This window comes from Panthera leo, chromosome D3 (genome assembly GCF_018350215.1).
Source record: "Panthera leo isolate Ple1 chromosome D3, P.leo_Ple1_pat1.1, whole genome shotgun sequence".
Lineage (NCBI taxonomy): Eukaryota > Metazoa > Chordata > Mammalia > Carnivora > Felidae > Panthera > Panthera leo.
Genome location: NC_056690.1, coordinates 74326952 through 74352715, shown reverse-complemented (window position 1 = coordinate 74352715; position 25764 = coordinate 74326952). Strand labels below are relative to the sequence as shown.

Genomic DNA, 25764 nt, shown 5'->3' with positions numbered 1-25764 from the left:
AACAGTTGCTAATATTTATTATATTTGCTTCATGTAGATAAATGTACATGTACATTTTTCAGTGAACCATTGTTAAGTGGCAGACCTAATAAGATTTCACCCCTAGATTTTTCACGTCTTTTAAAATTAAAAACACTTAGCCATTGAAATAAAATACTATTATCACTTCTAAAGAAAATAATAATAATTTCCCAATCTAATACCCTATTTGTATTCACATTTCTTAAAATGTCCTCCCATGAAAATGTCCTCAGTAGCTTTTTTTTTTTCAGTCATCGCATTCATGCGTGGTATTTGGTTTCTGTTGTCTCTTTATAATTTCTTTTAAACTAGAACAATTCCTGTAATTAAAAAAAAATATTTACTTTAAAGAAATCAGGCCAGTTGTCTTGAAAAATATTCCCCTATCTAGAATTGTCAGCTTATTTCTTTGTGGTACTGTTTAATTTGTTATCTATCACTTGTCTTACCTATAGATTGGAAATTATGTCTAAAGGTTTATTCATATGGATGCTACACATTTTGGGCCCGAGTATGTCATAGATGATGCTATGTGCTTCATATTATATTCCATTCGGAGGCATATAATGTCAAGTTATGCTGCTACTGATGATGCTGACTTTAATCACTTGGTGAAAGTGGGGACCCCCAGATTCTTTCTCTTGTAAAGAAATCTTTCTCTTCTTGCAATCAGTAAACAGTTGTTGTGTTGTTACTTTCGCACTGGGCAGATATTCCATTTCCTCAGTACTCTTAGGCTTGATGGTTTTAGCATACATTGATGATGCTTGCTTTTGAAGTAGTGATTAAAAAAAAACATCATTTCATCTTAATTTATAGCTGATATTCTTCTGTAAAAAGCTTTCTTTCATTGCTCGTATTTTAGCACTGGTAATTTAAATATTTCATACATATACAAGTTTAATGCTAATAATCCTTGTATTAAATATGGTACTAGAGGGAACTGGAAGCATTAAAGCATTTTTAAAGTCTCTTAAGGTATATTGGTTAAAAAAAAAAAACTGTTGTGGCTCAGGGTAATGGTCAGAAAAGCTTTAATTGCAAGAAGAATAAGGCAAGTATGTTTCCTTGCAAACTAAACTCTAGCATTTTGCTGAAATTTTAGACCTTATGACAATGTCTATATCACTCGCTCTTAGATGAATCTTATAAGCAGTGGAGTTTCTCTAGATTCTCACATTGTCCCCTCTATACTCCAGTAATTATTCTTAAAGACCTCACAAGACTGACTGTCAGTGGCTGACCGACTGAGTCCGATAGGCAGCTGTGATTCTCAAAGTTGTCTCGGTGATGGTCACTGAGATAGTGGGTCTGGTCCCTCCCCAGTCCTTGCACAACCCGGATGTGGCTGATGAGTGGATGTCAAAATGAATGGATCTCTAAAAGTTAGTCCGAGCTCAATCTAGAGGAAGCCTGGGAAGTAATATTAGGTGCCAGTAGAAACTTTTATGCTGATTGTTATTGTCCTCATTTAATGATTAAGAAAGTGAAGCCCAGAGAAGTAGAGCAAGCAGGACTAAGGTCACACCCCAAGTGAGCTTCAGAGCCAGATTCTGAACTCTGAAATAACTGGTTTTAAAGCCAGTGCTTTTCCAGTGTGGGTTCCCTGCTGCCCCACCTATGACGAGGTTTCTAGGCTCAAAGATCCATATTGCAGCCCATCTGGAAAACCACTTTTGGTAGGTACCAGGCCCACTGGAGAGTCTGGGCCTAACATGGTGCCTAGAATAGTAGCTTCACTCAGGTCTGTTAAGGATGTGCTAGAACTCTGTGCCCTTGGCGGGAGGTTGGCGGTGGGGGGGGGGGGGGGACCACATGGCTCCTGACTGCCTGGCCCTTTTTGGTTGTTCTTATTTTTAAGTAAACCGCCTGTGTCTATATGCATGATCCATTCTGTAATTTCAGAATTAGCATGTGTAATTTCATTAAAACCAATAAAGCTTCCCTGTGAAAAGGCTGGGGTAGAATATGCCAATTCACATTTTAGCAACAGCATGAACACTTTCTTAAAAATGTATAGATTATATTTGGGCCTTGCTTTTTGTGCAATGCAGGCAGAATATGGTTCGCTATTACATGAATTTGGATTCTTCATAGAGCAAACTAGTTTTCCAAAAATACAAGAACTACATAGAGTCAAATTCTAAAACCATACCTTTCTCAGGCTCTTAAATGTGACCCCATAATTTTTCGATTATGGCATTTAACTCACTTGTGAAATACATGAAATGACATATATGTGTTAGAAGCACAGGCAAGTTTTATACAACAGTTCAGGACAGTGAGTGCATGAAAAAAATGAAATTGCTTTGAGATGATTTATGGGACACCAAAAAGAAAAAAAGAAAAAGGAGTCCTGGTATCCAAATGGAAATTTCACTAGAATCTTGGGATTAACTTCTCTTTTCCTGTAAGACGTATTTGGGAGGTTTTAATAACCACTAGCAATTAGGAACTCAGTTCATCTTTATATGTTTTATATGTAAAGAGAAAGGGGAAAATCAATTAGTGACTAAACAATTGGTTTCACACTGACGTGTACTTGATAAAAGTTAATGTTGAAATGAGCCTGCCTATAGTATAGAAATCGGGATAGCCCTAAAGCTTCTTTCCAGAAGGAAGGAAGTATACTCCCAATGCCGTGTCAGGAAAACTTTTCAATATAAAATGGCAGAAATATTTATTCCTTTATGAGCATGCTTGAAATGGTTTCATCACTAAGGAGGTATCTTCTGGAACTCTTAGAACGGAAGACCCCCAAGTTAAAATAGTGGGAACACTGCAAGATCCCAACAAAACCCCATAATCTTTTTAGAAATAAATACTTTAGAAAGGAATAGATACCGAGTCTGCTGCCGGACCTGATACGGTAACCTGCTTAGAACTGAGCCTCATCCTTTGAAAAATTGGGTGTCTGTGTTCTGGATGTTTATGTGGATTTCTTTACATATACTTTCACTCACAGATAAACTAAACTGAGCTTCCTAAAGCCTGGACCTTTTATGTTCAGTGTGTTATTTATTATCCAACAGAAGTAGTTTCTTGGGAGAAGAAAACCGGCAAGAATACATAGTTGCATTTGCTTTAGGATTTCTAGTGCATAAATGTTTTTTTCATAGTATGGCACTTATTTTTGTACTTAATAAAGGGAGAAGTCCAGTTTTGGTGGGATAGCATTCTTGGCCTGGCACTTCCCCAGATTTTGTTAAATAGAATATGTCATCACTGTTTAATTCTTATGGTAACTTAATGAAATCTATGTAACCGTTGATTTCATTACTCTCTCCTTTCAAAAGACATCTTCTAGTGAAGGCTTTCTATGACATTTAAAAAAAAAACGCTAGATACATCTTATTTTCAACCTACCTCAAAGCCACATTTGTGTAAATTTGGGACAATGACACTTCAGTGATAAGAAAGTAATTAGGAGGAATATCATTGAGCTTTTCAAGCAGTGACCATTCTCTAGAGCTCTAGATGTGGGGGTACCTGTGTATCGGGGTCTGACTGTGCATGCACACGGAATAATCTGAGCTCATTTGTACAGTGATAATGAACAGCAGGGCACTGAATCTTTTCAGTTTTATTGGTATTGTATACAGTAAGTTATTAAATTTCATCTTTGTAATACACCTGCAGTAAAATAACAAAACATTGCTGCACTTAAGGAACATGTGTGTGTGGTACAATGCCCTCCCCCATCATTTCAGCCCCCCCCAACAGCTGCTTGCAGATTTCAAGATCCATTGTATATATTCCCTTGAGCCCACCTCTAATAATCGAGACACATCTGCCATCGCAGTATTATAGGCATATGTAGTTTTATTGAAAACTATACCTGTAAAAAAATTAAATAACTCCTACCTCAATTAAATTGGCAAGCTACCTTTTGCAAAGATCATATTGCAGACCTCCTGAGACCCAGTGAGTTCATTTTATTCTTATATTACAAATCACTAAATATGTTATTTTTATTTAGCCAAGTGGCTCATTTTTCTCATTCTTTGATAATAAGTCACTTTCATCTATTCTCACTTTTGTTTTCCTTTTCCACCTCATCTCCACATATAAAAAAAAAATACCATGCAAGTTGTATGAAGGAAACACTGAGAGCCTCGCTGCAGTAAACACAGGATAAATAAAGTCAAAGGGAAAGGACCCAGCATGCAGCTTTAATTTTTAAGTGATTATTAAATAGACATAAAGGTTAAAAAATCAGGGTTAAAATATGAACTCATCTTGTGCTTTGATAGAGATTTTTACAATCTGTTTTGAGATCCATTTGATCACCATAATGGCAGAAAAGGAGATAATATGAAGAAAGAATGAGTTAAGAGGTCATACAAAGCATACATAGATGATTAGATTCCTTACCTTAATATTTACTTTTTTTTTTTGAAGAATGGGTCAATAATAAATGTCTATAAAATAAATTTTTATTCATACAGGAATAAAACAAGTATGTTAGGGTGTCTGTATAATTATTCATAGTAAATTAATCATGCCACAAGTACAGTGATTTAGTTAAGAAGAAAAGTTTATGAGCTTGCTTCCTATTGTCAGAGAAAATTCCAAGGACTAGATGGCCACTATATGAACAGGAAGAAAACTGTGTACCCTTTTAGGAGGATGTGAAGGTTCCCCATCGCATAGTTCCTTAGAAAGAAAGAATGTTTTGTGCTATTCAAAGGGCAGTGTGTGAATGGACTGAGGGAATGAGACATGGGTGCCTGTTCCCCAAGTGAGTACACTTATGAAATAGATCCTCTGATGGCAGTTGGAAAGTGGCTGGTTCCATAGGAAAAAGTCACAGCTAAATAGTAGTGATTGTTGCCCCAGTGTAGGTAGGAAATCAGGTTGCCTTATTGATCACCAGTCAGGATTAAAAATAGTCGCATTTAGTTTAAATGATGGATTTTCTTTTTTAATAATCAAGACTGTTGATTAAAACTGTTGGTCATTTAGTTCCACTGGGGTTGCCTGTGCCCATGAGATTATTCTCGGTCTCTGATCAACTAGGGTATTTTCTGCCCCTCTCACAGTTCACAGAGATTCAGAGTCTAGTGGGGATAAAAGGCCAAGTCCTAGGGGCACTTGGCTAGCTCAGTTGGTAGAGCATTCTGTTTCTTGATCTCAAGGTTGTGAGTTCAAGCTCCACGTTGGGCGTGGAGATTACTTTAAAAAAAAAAAAAAAGCCGAGTCCTAGATAGGGTCATTGCTGACAACTAGGATCCCAAACCCCAAGAGAATCAGAATTCAAGATCTTAGAAGGATTTCAACTTTGTGAGTTTGTTTGTGTTATAGAAAAATACATTATACATTCTAAATAAATTTTTTGAACAAAACTCATGCACATGTGGGGGAATACTGCTTAATTCAGGCCATACTATTCCTTGGAAGCCCCATCAACAGAAATTTCTTCTCCTGGATGTGATTACCTTCTGTAGAAATACCTATTGCCAGTGCTTTTGATCTGTTTCTCTCACTGAGCTCTGCAACTCAGAACTGTCATGTGTAGAGTGACCGGTACAACACAACATCGACAGTGGTAAAAGATCTGCTGTGGACAATGACATGTGGCAAAGAAGAATGTCAACAGCTGCTACTACTCTGACATTGTCCCTCAAGGAGTCTTTCTGCGTCTCTACCATTTAACTGTCTCAACCAAAGAGAAATCACTAATGTAGATCTGTTCTCAGTCCTGTTGACACTTAGTTACTAAGTAAGATTTGCTTCAATTTGTTTCTAGAGCACAAGTCCTGGGTGTCATATTCTGGTAAGAATATTTAAGTTTAAGGTCTTATACGTGGAAGAAGGAACTATACTTGGATTTATTTCTAGGAGAACTTGTTCTCTATTCCCTTTTGCAGGTAACACATACATCCTATCATTCCTAGAGTCCAGACTGTCTCTATTTCATACCTCATTACAAAGCAGATTTTTCTTCTCATTGTATCCTAAGTAACTACATTGTTTCCTAAATTTCATAGTGTACCTTCAAAAACTCAGATGCCAAGATTGGAGGCTCCTATGGAGTTCTATTCAATAGGTCTCCCTTAGTTACCTGGTGCAAATAATTTTACCTGTGTTCTAGGTATTTGTAGCTACTGCTTTAGAAACAGAATGGAGACATACTAAATCAGCTCTGTAGAACCTCAACCAGCAATCAGAACATTCCAGAACATTCAACAATAATATATTCTACCATACCTTCATTTGGGTGTTCAGTAAATATGTATTATGAAATAGCACCCTATCTCTCCCCATCCCACCCCCTGAAGATCATGATATCACTACCCTGGTAGAGGGTTTGAGCTAATAGTACAGTCATCTAATTGGAGGCTCTAACTCATTACTTTCCAAATTTCATATTCTTACATTTATTTAGGTATATTTTTCAAGGAGATATAGTAAAATTTGGCAACTAAGGTTTTGTGCTTTTGACCTTGAATTTTAGTGATGGAATTTCCCCCTCAAGATTAGTCCTTCCATCTGTGTTCGCTTGGTGACTGACCTCCAGATGCCATCTGAGACTGGTTTGTCTCCCTCACCCCCAGAAGCCCTCAGTTTTCAGACTTCATGGACTCGGCTTCCTCTACCAATACATCAGCCCCACCCCCCCCCCCCCACTCTCGCAGTCACCACTGCTGCTCTCTCTACTGCTCTAGTTTCCTCTGTCCCCACCTTCTCTCTCACATGGCGGCTGAAGTGCTTTTCTGCGCAAAATCCTGATGCTGTTATGCCCTTGCTTAGCCTCCTTTCATGGCTTCAGAGGCCCATCCTTACCATGATGTACAGACTCTTGGTAGCCTTGTCCTGGCCTCCAGACTTGTCCTACACACTCACTCACATCTGTTCCAGCCATACTGAGCTGTTTGTAGTTCCCTTAAGGGCTCTTTCATAATTGTCTCTGTCTTTACAAGAGCGCTTCCATTGGCCTGGAATATCTTCATCCTCTTTCTCCTTCTCCCCTTACATTCATTTTACCAGGTGACTCACACTCTTTATCCAAGATTCAGTTCATGCCTTGTTTCTTCCAGGGACCCTCACTGTTACACCCAGGCCACAATGAGGGGCTCTCTTCTGTACACAGGTGCCACTGCTCCTGACAGTTGTCACACTCCCCACAGCCAGAAAATGCCAGGGAGCAGGCCCGACATCTCCATCCCTGGTGCCTAACAGAGGACACTCAGTGAGTGTTTGCTCAAATGTCATTGGATGGATAAGTAAATGAATAAATGCACCAACAATGGTAATGAATCATATAACTGCGAGCAAATGATGTATTTAAGCACTTTCATGCAAATTTCTTGTCTTAGATTAATCATGCTGGTGACCCCAGTGAGGTAGGGACTATTTCCAATCCCCATTGATAACAAAACAGAAGCACTCAGAGAAGTTTTGTCACTATTAATAGCAGGTGGCAGAGATGGGACTAGGGGGCAAAGTCCTTTGGCTCCAGATTTATCATTTTCCCTATCACTTCTTTATTTCTGGATAAAGTTGGTGACACTTTTTGTCAGAGCAAATAGCCCACAGAGTCTTCTCGTAGATGGTTCCCCTCTCTTTTCACTGTTAACTTAGGTATCATCTAGCTTAGTGCACTGGGACCTCTGTCAGTAAGACCGCATTTCTAAGGAGGCTATGATGAACCTGGCAGTCTGTATATCTAAAGCATTGCCTTTAGAGGCCACGAAAGAGAGTATGTATTTTGAATGTTTCTCGTAAGTAACTACAAATTGCACACAACGTGGTACATATTCCCTACAGCATCAGTTGCCGGTCAGTGGTAGTAACTCTACTCCACTGGTAGAAAGGCCACAAGCTGCCTAAGCATGGTGAGGCCTTGAAGCCCATGGGTGAAGTACAATACCAGCTGTGTCTCGGGGCACCTGGGTGGCTCAGTCAGTTAAGCATCTGACTCTTGATTCTGGCTCAGGTCATAATCTCATGGTTTGTGGGTTTGAGCCCCACATCGGGCTCTGCACTGACAGCACGGAGCCTGCTTGGGATTCTCTCTCTCCGTCTCTCTCTCTGCCCCTCAAAAGAAATAAATAAACTTAAAAATAAAATACCAACTGCGTCTTGTCTCCCAGGTATCCTCCTTCATTCTCCTGGGTACATCTTACCTGATAGAGGCTGGGTAGAAACAGGAAGAAGTGGATGAGCTGAGTAGATCATGATTTGCTTCTTCACGTTTCCCTCACACGATTCTTTTTCTTTTAACCTTGAGGTTGGACACGAAAACAACAACAACAACAACTAATGATGATAATGAGTTTAACTTTTGTATGTATTATTGAAATCCTTAGGATAGAATGTCACAGAAAGGACTTAAATGCCACCTAGTACCTAATGCTGCTTTATAGCAAAATGGGAAGCTGAAGGTCAGAGATGTTAGGAGACTTGTCAGCTTTACACAGCGGACCTCACTCGTATGGACCCACCCTAAGTGGTTAACATTTCAATAGCATGTAACATTGACATTTTTCCTTGATGTCTTTGTAGGCTTTTCCTTCCAGAGAACATAGGGCTACCCTAGACCATGAAGTAATAGCCAGTAGCAGCTGGAGGTACTTCCTGAAGAAATTTCTAGATGCATATCCTTTTTGTTCAGCAACCACTGAATTGCACCATCACAGAGCCAGAGGGTGTAGTTTGCTTGTAAATACTGAGTTTTTGAAATGTCACTGTAACATTGGAAAAATGTTGTCTCAGAAGGTTGCCAAAGTGACAGAATCCCGACATTGTAAATACCAGCCAACACAAGTGCTCATAAATGACAGGAATAAAATATATTTGACTAAATCCATAATAATCACTGATAACACTGTTTACCCTCAATGACCAGGAGCTGTGAACTTGGATAAAAAGCACATGTGTGCAGATATCATTAATGCGTCTGAGCCTCTAGCCATTCCAGAGTATTTTGATGGAAAAGCTCCCTAAATATGTAAAAGCTTTACAATAACTAAGAAGCAAGTGTGCAAGATAGGGTGTCAGGCAGCCCTAATGGAACTAGAGAGAGTCTTGACTATCTTCAGCACCCCAGAGGGCTGATAAGGCCCCCATTGTTCTGGTAAGAACCAGACTGTGAGCCAGGCGAGCAGGACAGTCAATACTCTATTTTCCATAGATGTGATTCTTAGAAGGTCCACTTGCCACGAGCAAGAGCTCACACACACCCCATGTTCTCAAGAGAAAGAAAATGTGAAATGAACTTAGAGATTAAAAGTCTCAGAGCAACAAAGGCAGGATTCCACGAGAACCCGAACTATACTTTCACTTGAGAGGGATGGCAAGGTGACCAGAACTCCCTCCAGTTGCTATATTTCTATAGCCCAGGCTTTTTCTCAATAATAACTTCTTCCTCTGTAGAAATGATTGCCTCCTTCCCTCTTCTGTTCTAGCATAAAAATGGATATTAGGGGCTCTAAAGGGACATGTACAAGGTGGCAAGCCAGTGTCACCCAAGCCTCTGTGATGTGGTTGTTCTCTCTGTTCCAAGCACCTCCCATCTCCCCATCTCCCTGGGAATGCTCTGGGACAATGGAGGATGCGTGGCAGAGGGCTGGCCCCTCCCAAGCAGGTGAAAGAGAGCCAGCCAGTGAAAGAGATAAGAGAGTGTCATGTCATTCCCAGGAGCTGCTCCCACCACTGCTTCGAAGCTGGGCGTGGGGACGAACTGGGGTGGCCTGGAATGACCTCCTTGATTTTAATATGTGTACAAAATACTTGGTCCTTTCCCTTGACAGGTTCCTATATTGTTTTATTTTTTTAATAATGAGCATTGCTTTCATAACTAAAACTGAAAGGCCACATTCAATATTAGAAATCCTCAGTGCTGATGAGATTTGGGAAAAGCTACAAAATAACACGTTGCAAATTGACGTTCAACCATGAAATTATGGCAATTGTGCTTCTTGGATTTTGAAGTTTAGGAAAGAACTCATAAGAGGGAAAAAGCTTTCAGTCAGAAGATGTCCATTTTAGCATTAGCTAGAATAGTGGATTGGAGAATAGAGCCAGAAATGATTGGAGTGTCCAAGGCTATGTGATGTTGGTATATTTTGGTGTCCATGAGTAGGGTCTATGTGGCTGATAATACAGCTTTCAAAGAGTACGGGCAGAGCAGGGAGAGGGAGTATCCCAAGTCCTTCAGAACTCAGTGATTGGCCTGGCATCCTTGTGACATTAAACCCCGCCAAGGGGGATTCCCTGGACAGGGACCCAGTTTCAGGGCCTGCTGTTCTGGTTTGACTCAACAGGTTGAAGGTGTTGGTGTTGGAGAAGTGGTGGCTGGTCTTAGGCTCTGTCCTGGCACTGCTCCTTCTTGTTGGTCATGAATTCAGACAGAAATTGAATGGCTTCTTACATTTCTCTCAAAGAAAGACAGCTTTGTCTTCCAGAGATGAGCTAGAAGGCAGCAGCCATGTGGACATTCTGCCACTTGGGGCACCCTGTAGTGATGGTCTGATGGCCTGTTCTGCGGCCTTTGACAACTATGGGTACCTCCGAGGCTGTGAGCACCGAACCAGAGCTTGAAAAGCCTTGAAGTCTCACTTTTTCTCTCAAGTTTGAAGGACGCTTATCCCCAGTATCTACTCTTTCCACTTCTCCTTTTCACTCTTTAATGGTTTTAACAATTATTTTAGAGAAACCATTTGGGGGTTTTATTTTAGGCATGACAGGCAGATTGAACTCTTGTTTGGATAGCTGAAGAAGAAGAGTTGCATAAAAGTGGCCAGGTAGAGGGTGGGTGTGGAAGATCTTTGCTACATTATGGTCAGTTTCAGTGAGGCTGCGTTTTGTTAAAATTCATCTTTATCTAAAATGGACTTATGGTGTTTTGACTTCTGCAATGCAGGTGGACAGCCACAGATTTGACTCTGTATCTACTTTGGTTATCTCCCCTGTTTTTCTTCCTGAATCTTCTGCTTCCAACCAGCTGCTCTTTTAAAAACCAAAGACAAGTATGAGAGGGACAGGGAGGAGGAAGGGGGGAGAGGGAGACAGAGACAGAGAGAGAGGGAGATTTTTATGATCAGTGGGTAAAAATACCTGTCAGTCTCATAAGGTAGTTCCTTAGTGAATTTAGCATTTAATTATTAGTTTAGAGGGGATATCTTTGAGCTTAAGAGCACTTTTCTGCTCTCTGGGTCCCCTGGGTTTCTCCCTTCAGCCCTACTTTTAGATTCACTCCAACATAACCCCCCTCCCTCAAATATTTAATTATTTGTTAAAGCTCAGAATTTCAGCTTCCTCTATGAGTCTCTATCCCCAAATTGCCCCCTGGTGGCTAGAAGGGAGAAAGACAAGATGGAGGATGGGGAAAAGGTAGATCATTCTGCCTCTTCATTTCTAATACATATTTCTCTCTAGGTATAATGGATACCAGTATAATTCAGTCTTGTTGCAGACTAGCCCTGAATAGGGTAGTACATCGCTGCTTCCTTTTTGAGTCATTTTGCTGCAGGGATTTCTCTTCCTGTTCTTGTTCCAGTTTCTTTTAGTCTCATTTTTGTTTCTACACATGTTGTGTTGACCAGAGCCTTTGTAACAGTACTAATAACACTGGGGTGAGTGAGTGAGACACACACACAGAGACTGAGAACAGGATAGCTGAAGACTGTACGTGCTGTCACTCCTTGTGCTGGCGTGAGCAGCACTGGGAAGGGCTGTGATTTTATAGGCAAGCTGATTAGCCAAGCACTTGTCACCTCCATGGCTGCTCATTGGCCTAGTGAGTGTGAGCATGCCATCTCATTGACAGCTGTCTGTTGTCAGAGGGCCATCTTTTCTCCTTTTCAGTGCGACTGAACACAACAGAGACATCTGCAGAGCTCTTTGCAGCTGTGACAGTGTTGCCCTGCCTGCCAGCCCTCTCACTCAGAAGGAGCATAACTGAAGAGCTCAGAAAAGAATATTAACCCATTGGCCATCTTGGTTTGGGATATTTTGGCAAGAAAACAAAGTGTCTCTTTTTGAGGTGACCACAAGTCTTTCTAGATAGAGGAAGACATGAGATCCAGTGTCATGAAGAATTAGGCTAGTCGAGTGTAAAATGTCTTGGTAGTGATCGGCCAAGGGGTGGCAGCTGATCTGAGTATATGGAATAGGATGAGAGGTTCATCTTCAGGAAAGACCCAGTAGGGGCATATCTCAACTGTAGGACCTCCCCATTAGTGTCTTCTTTGAAGGTGACAGTGGCACATTTGACTTGGGTAACAGCAGTAGTCCTTGGGATATGTGTGCTTTTGGATGAAGTGTGGCTCTTGTTGTTTTCAAGCCAGATTTGACACTGCCCTGTTTGGGGCAGATTCCAGAATGTCCATGAGATCAGAGCCTCTGCATTTCGTGCAGTGTGTTGCTAACACTATAGAAATATGGGCTGCCTTTCTAGGACATTACCTATAAACTGGAGATACCAAGTTGGACTTTTGTGATGGGGAAGTGGTTTAAATGTTTATGCAGACGTCAGCATGGGAGTCTGAATGTTTAATTCTTTGCTTCTTCATCATGGTGTCTTCCAATGCAGCTCTGTTTATTTGAACATCTATTAGAGCTGGTACAACATGGAGACATGCAGGGCTTGCTTTGGACTGTGCCACAGGGATGCTTCCTACATTTGGAAATGATTTAGTGGTATGTTAAGTTTAACAGGAGGGAAATATTTTATTGTATTCATTTAAAAAAGCATTTAGAAAGGGAAAGTATGGGGGAATATTGAATACATTGCTTTTTACTCTTTCCTTGCTTTATGCAGTTCCCCTCATTCATTCTTTGCAACTTAACAAGCCTTTGTCACTGAACCTGGGTGAGAAAGGAAGATCTGAGAAAACTTGTCTAACTTGTTTCAGACTGTCTATACTTTAATGCTATACAAATGGGAGATAGTATTAGAGAAAGTTAGTACCATTAAACTAGTTGGAGAAAATTCATCTAAGAAGACAAGAAAGACTCTTCTTCTCGGTTGTTGTGTTTAGACTAAGTTAGAAATAAATGAGCAAAATATTTTGAGTCTAGCATCTCCTAGACCAGGGGGTCAGATAACTGAGTTCTTACCCTGCCCCCAATTGTACATAGCGTCATTTTGAAGGCTCAGTTTCTCCTGAGGCGTGGTCTAGATGGTTTCTGAGATCCCTTCCAGTTCCCCGGTGTCTGAGGTATCAGAATAGGTGATAAGAAAGGAGAATATCCACCAGTAGCCCTTAGAGATTTCAGAAATACTTGACATATTCCCAAAACAACAGCAACTGCTTGCCTTTGAGAAGAATAAGAAATGCAGAAAGTAGTCAAGGGATATACAGTTAGCCTCCATTAACTATTTTCTTCTTAATTTCTGTTTAATAGAAATGATAAATAATTTTCCTTTTTTTAAAAGTTTAATGAAGGTGATGAGAGTAGGGAAGAGAAGATAGAGTCAAATGGGACTGATGACTCACCTGCGTGGTTATGATTCCTCTTGGGAGATGGTAGCTTTGTCCAAGATACTAGGAGAGCTGTATCAAGACCTTATGCTGCAACATTCAGTCCATTCTAAGACATTTTTTCACATTTTAACACCTCAGAAATTTATGGTATGCCAATTTAATTGGCAACTTTTTTTCTTCTTTGGTGGTAAATAGACAATGAACTCTGTACATCATGCCCGTTTCAGGAAGGAGGGAAGTACACACTAATACATCCTCACATAGAAGGAATAGTCTGAAACCAATTTAACAACTGCTGTAGCAGTTTTATAGCAGTTTCTTTTTCTAGAATTACTCCAGTTACATTGAGTCAGAAATGCCAGATATCTTTTCCAAAGGAAGGTCAAGAGTCGTTGCTAATTTCCAAGCTGGAACAATTCTCACCTAGTCCAGTATTAATCAAGGCTGTCAGTAAATCACTTAGACTGTATTTTTTTCACAGACTTTTAGAGTTTGTTGATGCTTTAGAGATACTCTAATTCCAAATTCTCATTTCATGGATGAGTAAATGGAGGTACAGGAAGTCTCTGGCCCAGGGTTCCATTTAGATAGAACCTGGGTGGCCAGATGCTCATTTTTGACATTCTCACCTCTAAGCTCCATACAGTGTAAGGAGAATGGGATTAACCACATAACGGGTATTCTGTGTATCTTTTGCTTGTACATCTGGGTGTTACACTTTATTTATATGAGTGAATGTGGTTGGATTCCATTGGTTCGTGTCTCTGAATGCTATACTTGTTTTACTGCCTGCTATGCTTTTAAATTCATAGGTGATTTAACAAGGGACGAAAGCCAAACTTGTCATATACAGTTTAATGTATACCACACTCTATGCTACAGTAACACCATTTGATCATCTTTCGGTAAATTATGCGATTGTTGAGAATGTCAAAGCAGTAGGCAGCTCAAAGGTGCAGCATAAGCTGGCGCTGCCTTAGCAAGTTTAGCATAAAAATGGTTGGTACAGCTGAGGTTACAGTGACTTACTGAGGTCTTGGCCTGGTTTTGTTATTTCTCCACACTGGGGTGTTTTCACTTTTGAAATGTGCATCTGGATTTAGTTTTTTTTCTTAAAAAACAAAAAACAAAACACAAGCCCTTTAAGGTCTTTAAATGTCAACACACTTGGAACACATTACATGTTAGTATCATATATATTCATTTATTAAACATTGATGTGAGTAACATTTTTAAATTTAGTAGTGATTTCCCAAGACACTACACCCTATTTGCTTCAAAATTGATTGGATGAGAAGAGAGTTGAATCTTAATTATTTATTTTTAGTCAGTTACTGTGCGATTTTAAAAATAAAGGGATTTTGTTTCAAGTCTCTCATTGAAAGAGATGTTGTAATGCTAACAACTTTAATTTTGAAATTATTCCAGCCTTATAACTTTTAATTTTGTTTTTACCAGCTCTGTTGATGTATAATTGACAAATAAAATTGTATATATTTAGAATATACAGCTAGCCGATGATTTGATAAACATATACATTGTGAAATATTTATCATAATTGACTTAATTAACAACCATCTCCTCACAGTTATTTCATTTATGTGGTGGAATGCTTAAGATCTACACTTAGCAAATTTTTTTAAAAAAGTTTTTTTGATGTTCACTCATTTTTGAGACAGACAGACAGAGTGCAAACAGGAGAGGGGCAGAGAAAGAGGGAGATACAGAACCCGAAGCAGGCTCCAGGCTGTGAGCTGTCAGTACAGAGCTTGATGCAGGGCTCAAACCCATGAGCCGTTGACCTTAGGCTCAGGTCATGACGCTCAACTGAGTGAGCCACCCAGGCACCCCTACGCTTAGCAAATTTAGGTAAACAATACAGTATTATTAACTGTAGTCACCATGCTGTACATTAGATTCTCAGAACTTACTCATCTTATAACTGAAAGTTTTGCCCTTTGATGTCTCCCCATTTCCTCCCCACCGTTCCACACCCCTGGCAATCACCAATCTTGTCTCTGTTTCTATGAGTTCAGCACTTTATAAAAACAATTCCGCATATAAGTGATACCATATAGTGTTTGTCTTTCTTCGTCTGGCTTATTCCACTAAGCATGATGCCCTCCAGATTTGTCCATATTATCATAAATGGCAGGATTTCCTTCTTTTCTCATGGCTGAATAATATTCCAGTGTGTGTGTGTGTGTGTGTGTGTGTGTGTGTGTGTGTGTGCGCGCGCATGTGTATGTGCATGTGCGTTCCTGCCACATTTTCTTTATTCATTCATCTGTTGATGATCACTTTATCTGGACTTTTGCAAATAATGCTGCAATGAACATGTGAGTATAGATATCTCCTTAAGATAGTGATTCTGTGTCCTTTGAATCTATACTCAGAAGTGGGATTGCTGGGTCATATGGTAGTGCTATATTTAATTTTCTGAGGTGCCTCCATACTGTTTTCCCAAGTGGCTACACCAGTTTATATTCCCACTAACAGTGACCAAGGGCCCCCTTTCCTCCACACCCTCGTCAACATTTGCTATCTCCTGCCCTCTTTATACTTGCCATTCTAACAGGTGTGAGGTGCTCTCTTATTGTGGTTTTGATTTGTGTGTCTCTGATGATGAGTGATGCTGAGCACGTTTTCAGATACCTATGGCCGTTTGCTTTAATCAGATTGTTTGCTTTCTTGCTGTTGAGTTGTATAAGTGCCTTATATATTTTGTATATTAACTCCTTATGAAATGTAATATTTTCTTCCAGTTCTGTAGATTGCCTTTGCATTTTGTTGATGGTACCCTTTGCTGTGCCGAAACTTTTTAGTTTGATGTAGTCCCACTTGTTTATTTAAGCTTTTGTTGCCTGTGCTTTTGGTGCCATATCCAAAAAAGTCCTTTTGCCAGTATATCTGTCAAGGAGCTTGTGTTCTGTGTTTCTAGGAGTTTTATGGTCTTCAAGTCTTATTTAAATAAGTCTTTAATTTACTTCAAGTTAATTTTTGTGAGTGGTATAAATGTAAGTCCAGTTTTACTCTTTTGTGAGTGGATATCTGGTTTTTCTGACACCATTTATTAAAAAGAATGCCCTTTCCTCATGATGTCTTCTTGGCACCCTTGCTAAGTATCATTTGACCGCATATGCTTGAGTTTATTTCTGGGCTCTTTATTCTGTTCCATTGGTTTGTGTGTCTGTTTTAATGCCATCACCAAATTGTTTTGATTGCTATAGCTTTGTAACGTATTCTGAAATCAGGAAATGTGATGCCTCCAACATTGTTCTTCTTCTTCCAAGATTGCTTAAGCTATTCAGAATCTGTTGTGATTCCATACATATTTTAAGATTGATGCTTACCTAACTTTAATGTTGATAAATGAGGGTAAGTAAGATGATTAAAAACCATCATTCTAGAAATCACACAGAATACCAGGATTAATAATCAAAGGAATAGCTTCAGAATTTAAAAATTCGCACATCGTTCCTTAAGTAATTTAGTCTTTAAGAACTGAAACTGGCAAGTATCTTATGAAGAAGGAGAGCTACTAGTCAAATATTCAGGAATTTTGTAGGCTAGCTGTTAAACCATTGGTAGCTTGAAATCAACTGCAGTGGGAGGATTTGCACCATGGGCACCACTCCAAGGATAAAGAACTGACATCAATTTCTATTACTGATGTTGTTATTAATTCAGTTTTCAAAATGTTTAGGTTCTAGTTTTCTGGAGTAAAGATGTTGAAATTGACCAGAAACCTGAGTAAGTAACTATTTTGTAATACAGATTGAATTGATCCGTGCTCTTGAGGGATGAATCAGCTCTTGAGGCCTGGTCCCCTTTCCCGTCTTCCCTTATCCCGGTGAATTTCCTGCCTTTCCTCAAGCAGGCTTTCTGACATGGAGGCCTCCTCTGTTTCGCAGGGACACAACCGGTCCTCAGTGCTCCTGGATCTCTTTTTGCCTCTTCTGGAGATCTCTGCTCCCCGATCACGTGTGATTATTGTCCATGGGTTTGCTCCTCCTCCACACTACAGAGCCCGCAATGGACTGTTTCTTATTTGTGCAGACACGTCGTCTAATGTACAACCCGATTGACAAGCTTGAATTGATAAATTATTCTGTGTTATGTATCATGTGGATTTGAATATTTTGCATCCTTTTCTGCCTTCCTCTTCCCATCCACCTCCTCCTTCCCACCTACCTGGTACCCCCAAGTTGCTACTTCTTAAAAAGATAGGAAAAAAGTGGCTTGTACTTTCCTACATTTATGTTTTGATACAAATAACTGTTACTGGTAAATTTAGTCACAATTAGACTAAACATGTTATTTGAAAGAGGGAGTCTCATCTAATGAATAGAAATGAAATAGATCAGAAATTGTTACATAACTGAGAACTTGTCATCTTTTGTGAATAGAAAATTGAGATAATTTTAGTACTAGGTTAGTTTTGTAAGAGACATCTTATTTTGAGCCTACATCGAAAGCAACTTCTGTGGTTCTCAACCTAGTCTCTGTTCAAAAGACCAATTTCCTTGTTTCACCTGTTTGAAACAGTCCTTCTTTGTGTTAACCTATTCTTGCTTATGCATGCTACTGTGGATAGCTAAGACTTAACATTAAATCTGCTTCCCATATGAAGGAGTTTCCTAGTGCTGATAATAAGTATTATAGTTTTCTGGGTATTATGTGTAAGGATAGAGGAAGAGTTTCATGTATATTAGATACTCCACGGTTTGGGCTACTTCACTACATGTGGGTAAAAGTCATACACAAGGGATGCATGGGGTTAGGGGATAGGGTGCAGCCTTTAAATTGGTCCTCCTAGCTCCATTAGCCACATGTCTTGTCTGGGGCAAGTTATTTAAACTTACTAAACTCTACTGTCTTCCCTACCTATGAAATAGTATTAATATTAACACCTTCTTCATAGGATTTTGTGAGAATTAAATAATTTTATATATGTAGCACATTTAGAAGAGTCTGGTCATGGAATGTGCTCAAAAATATTGGCTATGATTATTATAAAACTGAAAGGTTAGTCAAGCTATAACTCACCTTTAACTTTTTGGTGGTCAAGAGTGAGTAGTATCTTCAAATAGGTAAAATCTGTGGGCCAAGTATTCTTAGTGAAACATTTCATTTTGGTGTAGCTTATAAATTTGGTAATATTAATTTGTCTCTGTAATTTCCTACTGAGGTAGGTATTCTTTCTCTCTCCCTCTCTATTTTATAAAAAAAAATTCCGAAGCCTAATTTTATGTCAAAAGAAAATAACATATAAACTTAATAAAATGTTATGTGGTCTTTCTAGTCTACAGAGTAAGAGAAAGAAAATAATCTTTTTAGAGCTACAGAGTAGCTCATGGTGGCCAGGGTTAGGCCCTCTGCCCCCTGGACATAATGTGTCTTGTTTTACAAAACAGTGCCAGGTTTAACACAGTACAGAATTTCCCTTGATTTGAAATGTTAGCAGCATTTATTGAATTAGTTTTGTAGATGTTCAGTACCCTCTATAAAATACAGCTTTCCTCTTAAAAGAATGATAGATGTGGAGGACACATAATCAGGTCCCACTCATTAGACACTGGTAACATGATGGGGTTTAAAGTCCTTCTTGAAATAACCAGGTTGGCATGGTGAAAGCTACGAGACTTCAGTAGGCTCTTTGATGACTTTATGGGATATACCCCAGGGGCTATTTGTATCCGTTAAATGTAAGCATAGTTATTTGAAATATCACTTGTTCCCACTTACGCTTGACTCTGATTCCTGTTTTTCCTGAAAATAATAAGATAAAGTGAATCATTTCATACTATATTCCAAAAGAGAGATGCCCATCGGGTAGAGGGAAAGTTTAGGGATTACCCTCAAGAGTGGCTTGTTTTATAGTTACCATATTTAGGGTTAAGTAAGACTAGGAGGAATCTGATAGTGATGTGTTCTTGTTCATTGAAACAAGAGTTGCCCACTCTCCAGTATTTTGCCTTCTATCCTCAAACAGAGAAGGCGTTTTACCCCTTAGCTCTCATTGGGCACCTCTTTCTACATTTTAGTAATATTAAGCTCACCAAGTGAATCAGAGGCTCTGGATCAGTCAGACCATGTTGGTGGACAATCGCTTAATTGAAAAATATGGATGAGACCTAAGGACTGGTGGGCAGGCAGTTACTGTAAAAGTGTGAGTCTTTCGGTTTTACAGTTTACTGACGCTTGGAGTTTAGTGTTTCTTAAGTGTTGTACCTTTCCTCCTGAACGACATTGATGAAAGGGTGGAGGTAGCCAAGTCCTTGCTAAAATTCTCGCAGGAAATCTAAAGTCTTAAATGACTATGTGAAACAATGGTTTCCATAGCATCTATTAAAAAAAGACTTGATGAACTCTTTGGTGGTGAAACCTCCATGCTATGATTCAGGTTAAATGTCAGGGGTATACTGAGGTTCCCCAGGGTCGTTTCCCCATTGGCATCTAAGATGTGCCCACACAGGTTAACTAGCCTGGCTGTGGAGTAAGAATGGGTGGCACTGGCCTGCCAAAGTAAAGTCTAGGAAAGTGGGATGGGATTAAGCGCGGGCAAGTGGACAAGAAGGCCCTTCAACTCTGAAGAGCCATTAGGAAAGCCACGGTTTTGAGTGGAAATGGAGAAATGGCACCTCTCCTTCAGATACTTAAGTTTGAGCACGAGACAAAGAAAAGTGACGGGCTTCGTGTTGTGAAAAGAAGTTTTGTGAGTAGAAATCAGAGTTCAGATTCTAGGCCTGTTTCTGACTTAGCATGTTAGTGTGGTTGCAGGAATCCCAACAGCCTCACCTTCTTCCGAGCCTCAAAATACACTCCACTACACTTGCATAGCATTTTCTTCCCTTACACTCATGTCTGCAAAAAATAGTGTGAATTAATACGTGAATACATTCTTAAGAATTCACACACTTAAGTACACTAAGGAACATATAAAAGAGATAATGGTATTGCATTGATAGATTAATATGGAAAGAATTGCTTTAGTGTATAATCCAAAAACATGCTATATAAGAAATTTCTCTCTTCCCACCCCATGTTTACAAAGATTTACTGTGGCTTCGGTAAAATCTATACTTTCTAAAAATGTTACTATTAATTTTATTCTTAGGTATGTTTAAAGTTTATTTATTTTGCGAGAGAGTGTGAGAGCAAGAGTGAGAGAATGAGCACATGAGAAAGTAGGGGGAGGGGCAGAGAGAGCCGGACAGAGAGAATCCCGAGCAAGGTGCAGAGCCCGAGCCTGACACAGGGCTCGATCCCATGAACTGTGAGATCATGACCAGAGCCAAAATCAACAGTCTAAAGCTCAACTGACTGAGCCACCCACGCGCCCCTTAGGTATTTTTTTTAAAAAAGGATTTTTTTTCCCATTGCAATTTAATTGGTTACCTGATATATAAAGAAGTGTTTTTAAAAAATTTTTTTTTTAATGTTGATCTATAACCCATGACATTATAGAACTTTCTTACTAGCTTCTGGTAGTTTTTGTTGTTAAGATTCTCTAGGAAGAAAATCATTGGCAAATACTGACAATGTTGTCTAGTAGATTCTCTTTCCAGTTTATTTCCCTTGTCCTAATGTACTAGCAAAGACTTCCAGTGATTATTAAAAGAATAGTGGGAATACAGGTCAGCGTTTCCTTTTTTGACTTGGGTCCCAAATATTCTAGTGCTTCATCTTTAAATAAACAGGCTTCTAGTAGATTAGGAAAACTTTCTTATGATCCGTGACTTCTTAAGATGAATGTGTTGCATGTGTGTGTGTGTGTGTGTGTGTGTGTGTGTGGACAGACTAAAGCCATATACATATATATATATGTGTGTGTGTGTGCGCGTGTGCGCGCGTATATATATATATATATATATATATATATATATATATGTATATGAGGTATACATAGCCATATATATATATATATAGGTATATATAGCCATGTATATATAGACTATATATATAGTATGTGTGTGTGTGTGTGTGTGTGTGTGTGTGTATATATATATATATATAGGTATGTATTTAAAACTTGGAAGTTATACTAAGAAATTCTTGATAAACCCTGCTTTACCATCTTGTATAAAATTTTGTATTTTATATATTTTTGTAAATTATATACATTTATATTATATTTAAAATTTTATATAAACTGCGCAAAACAGGGCTTAATATAAAATGGAAAACGGTTTATCCCAGAAATTTTGTGGCCAAATTCAGCGTGCCTCATGTTATCTTGGGATTTTGTTTCCTTGTTCTGTCTGGAGAGAAAGTAGCCTGTCATTTTCTTTTTTGTGGTACTTTGCCTAGTTGACATCTCGCCTTTATGCTGCTTACGTCGAATGCATCAGAAAATTTACCTACTTTTTTCCGCACCATAAAATAGCTTATGTAAAACAAATTTTTGACATTTGGGAAAAAGTGCCCAGGGCTGTTTTCTTAGAGCTGGATTTGTTACTAACTTTTCAATTCCAAATTCTCTGTGTGTCAGTTGTGACAGTATATATTGTCCTAGGAAACATCCATTTTTCCAGACTTTATAATTTATTGCACAAAACTATACATATTGTTCTCTTGCAGTAAAAAAAAAAATTCTTTATCTTTAAGAGTTTTATTCAGATACAGTTTGTAATGTTGTTGACTTGTGTTTTCTTTTTCTTTCTCTCTGTTTTTCCTTCTCTTAGACTTGCCAGAGGTTTGTCTTTTCTTTGGTATTTTCAATAAACTTTCTTTTGTTTTTATTGATAATCTACATTTTATTTTTATTTCATAATTTTTTTAAATGTTAATTATTGATTTTTTTGTAGCATTTGAACTTTTTCTAATTTTTTACATTGTATGTCTAGTTCATTTAATTTTTATTTGTTACGTTTTCTAATATGCAAGTTCAGGCTGTAATTTTTCATTTGATTACTACTTCGGTTGCATCTCGTAGATGTTTGTATACCCCGCTGCCAATCGGTTTTTTGTGTTGTTTAAATGTCATTTTTAAATTCCTCATTAGCCCAAGAGTTATTTAAAATCCAGTTTTAAAATTTCTACTTCAATAAAATGTTTTTCATTGTGTTGGTGTAAGTATGATTTATTTTTAATTTTTTGTTTTACTGCATTTTGGGTGGGGTATTTACTGCATTTTGGGCATGGGTATTTCCTACTCTGGGGTGATTCGGCGAGATTTTTGTCTGTGACTTTATCCGCTATCGGTTTTTGAACATTCCATATGCATTGGGAAAAGAATGAATATTCTGTCTTCTCTATTTTAATAGATTAATAGTGTCTTACTTATTTCCAGTCTACTTGCTTTAAATTTCTGAGATTTGTTCCAGTCTTCCACTTTGATTATGGATCTATCAATTTCTCATGTATTCATTTTTAAAAATATACCTCCAGGCTATGTCATAGACATTAGAGGTTCATGAATGTTTTATACTTTTGGTGGGCTAGAAGTTTCATCAATATGAAATACCTTTCTATTTTCTTTTTATTAATTTTGGGTTGACTTTCAACAGTTAGTACTGTTGTCATACATGCTTTTTTGTAAATTTTATCTTACATATATTTTGTATCTTTTTATTTTTCATATTCTATGTCTGATTTACTCTTGGTGATTTCTTATACACAATGTGAGAGCCTATAATTGTAATTTAATTAAGAAATAGAATATCAAAATAAACACGACAATATAAGGTTACATATATAGTCATTAAAATACCTTGCCATGTTCTTTTTCTTGCCATGTTCATTTTTATATTTTCCAAGTTTTCTTGCTTAATTCCTTTCTTTTCTTGGCTTCATCACATTGCTTTTGTTTTATTTCTGTGCTCCTTTTTCCTTCTAATGTTATGAGAATTATACATTATATTTTTCCTTCTAAAAGTTGCTCTTTTTTGAAATTACTCTTTCATTTAAATTTTTTTTAATGTTTACTTATTTTTGAGAGAGAGCGAGAGACAGAGTGTGAGTGGGAGAGGGACAGAGAGAGATGGAGACACAGAATCTGAAACAGGCTCCAGGCTCTGAGCCTGATGCAGGGCTCGAACTCACAAATCGGGAGATTATGGCCTGAGCTGAAATCGGACACTTAAACGACTGCATAATTTTAAATGCACATATTTAAAATTATGTTTTTCTAATAAAGTCTAGAATTGGTTAGTATGTATATATTTCCTGAACAAGAATCAATCTTTTTTAAAATTTCTATTTATTTTTTGTTATTTTTGAGAGAGTGAGTGGGGGAAGGGGGATGAGGGAGGGAGGGAGGGAGGGAGAGAGAGAGAGAGAGAGAGAGAGAGAGAGAGAATATCAAACAAGCTCCACACTCACCTTGGAGACTGACACAGGGCTCAGTCCCCCAACCCTGAGATCATGACCTGAGCCGAAATCAAGAGTCAGACACTCAACCAACTGAACTGTCCAGGTGCCCTCCTTTTTTTTTTTTTTTTGAATCTTAGCACTTTCTTAATTCCCCCATTTCTCCTTTCACTCATCTCCTTTACCTAACATGTTGAGATCAATAGACTTCTACTAGATTTTTCTTTTTTTATTGTATCAATAATCACAAAGACTCTACTCTAGGGTTTCTTTGCCACAACTTACTTTTTCTTGTGGACCATTACATTTCTTTTTTTGCTTTTTTTGTCATTGTGTGGTTACACATCTTATATGCAATTCTTTGAGAAGTTGGAGGGTATAAATTTTTCAGAATTGTTACATTTTCTATATTGTCTTTACTTTGACCAGCTTTTTTAGTGCAACTTGGCTAGATATGAAATTTAGATACGTGTTCTAAACTCACATGTTCCTTTTTTCCATCTCATTTTTGCCCTGACGTGTGTAGCCACACTAAGTACAGCACTTCACTCACTCACTGATTATTGTATCAGAACCCCTCTAGCTCCATTTATGTACTGACCCCCGGTTCGGAGCACCCTGGACTTAGCTCTTTTTCCTTGCAGTCTTCTAGCTTTGCTGATGATTCATTCTTTTTTTCCCATTACATAACCAATCCATCTACTTTTATCTTTCAAGAACAATTCAAACACTATAGTCCATTGAAGGCACACTTTCTTATTTTTCAGCACTTATCGATAGACATATCTCTTCTAAATCTACGCATATTTACACACACACACACACACGTACAAACATATGATGATTTATGAGGTGTGGGGTTGGAGAGAGAGTAGAAGCGTGTGTTCATCATCACAAGCCAGTCCCTACATAGAACTTAAAAAAATTATTGTGATAAAAAACACTTAAGGTAAAATTTACCATCTTAGCCATTTCTAATTGTACATAGTTACATAGTACTGTTACGTGTACTTACCTTGTTGGTCAACCAGTCCCTGTAACTTTTTCATCTTGCAAAACTGAAACTCTGCACCCATTGGACAACACATCTTCATTCTCCCCCATTCTCCAGGCCCTGGCAACCACCATACAATTTGTATGAATTTGAGTAACATAGGTACCTCACATAAGTAGACCTATACCATATTTGTCTTCTCTCACTTAGTGTAATGTCCTCAGGGTTCATCCATGTAGTAGCATGTGTCAGAATTTTGCTCATTTTTAAAGCTGAAAAATATTCCATTGTATGTACATGTCACATTTCATTTATCTGTTCAGCCATCGAGGGGGGCTCCAGCTGCTTCCACCTCTTGGATATTGTGCTGCTCTGAACAAAAATATGCCTGCATAGAATTGTATGCATTCTAAATGCTTTTAAATACAGTAAAGAAGGGGATACTGATATTATCATCATTTTGTGAATCAGAAAACTGAGAAGTTACTCATTTATTTTTTATTCATTCTTTCATTCATGTGTCCATTGTTAAACCCAGTTGTTAAACATATATTGACTATCTGATATATATAAGTAGTGCTATGTGCCAACAGCGCAAAGACCTCAACTTCTAGGACCTTCCAGTTGAAGGTGGAGGCACGTGGGTCACAACATAGACTTGAAGCCATAATTTCAGCGTCAGGTCATTTTCTGCATCATGCATACTTGAGACACACGCTAGGTACAGGGGAACTTGAGGAAAGGCATCTCTGTATCAGACTGATAATTGAAGAGAGACTTCCCAACTAAAGTATTGCCATTCATTAAAATTCATATTGTAAATGTAGGTGTAGATTGACTGCTCTGTTCCCACCATCTGGGATGGTTCCTGGCCTCTGGTCAGCATTTAACCAGAATGAGTGAAAAAAGAGTTTTCTTCTTGACTGTCACCATGGCACTCCTTTTACACTAATGTATGGTCTCGGGGACTAGGTATGACAGATGCTCCATGGGTATCATTTC

The 25764-nt window shown here is 38.4% G+C and overlaps 1 protein-coding gene across 9 annotated transcripts in view; it reads left to right on the top strand.

Annotated features, from left to right (window-relative positions):
• Positions 1-25764, top strand: part of TCF4 (transcription factor 4) — a 349712-nt gene that overhangs the window by 183482 nt on the left and 140466 nt on the right. The window lies entirely within an intron of this gene.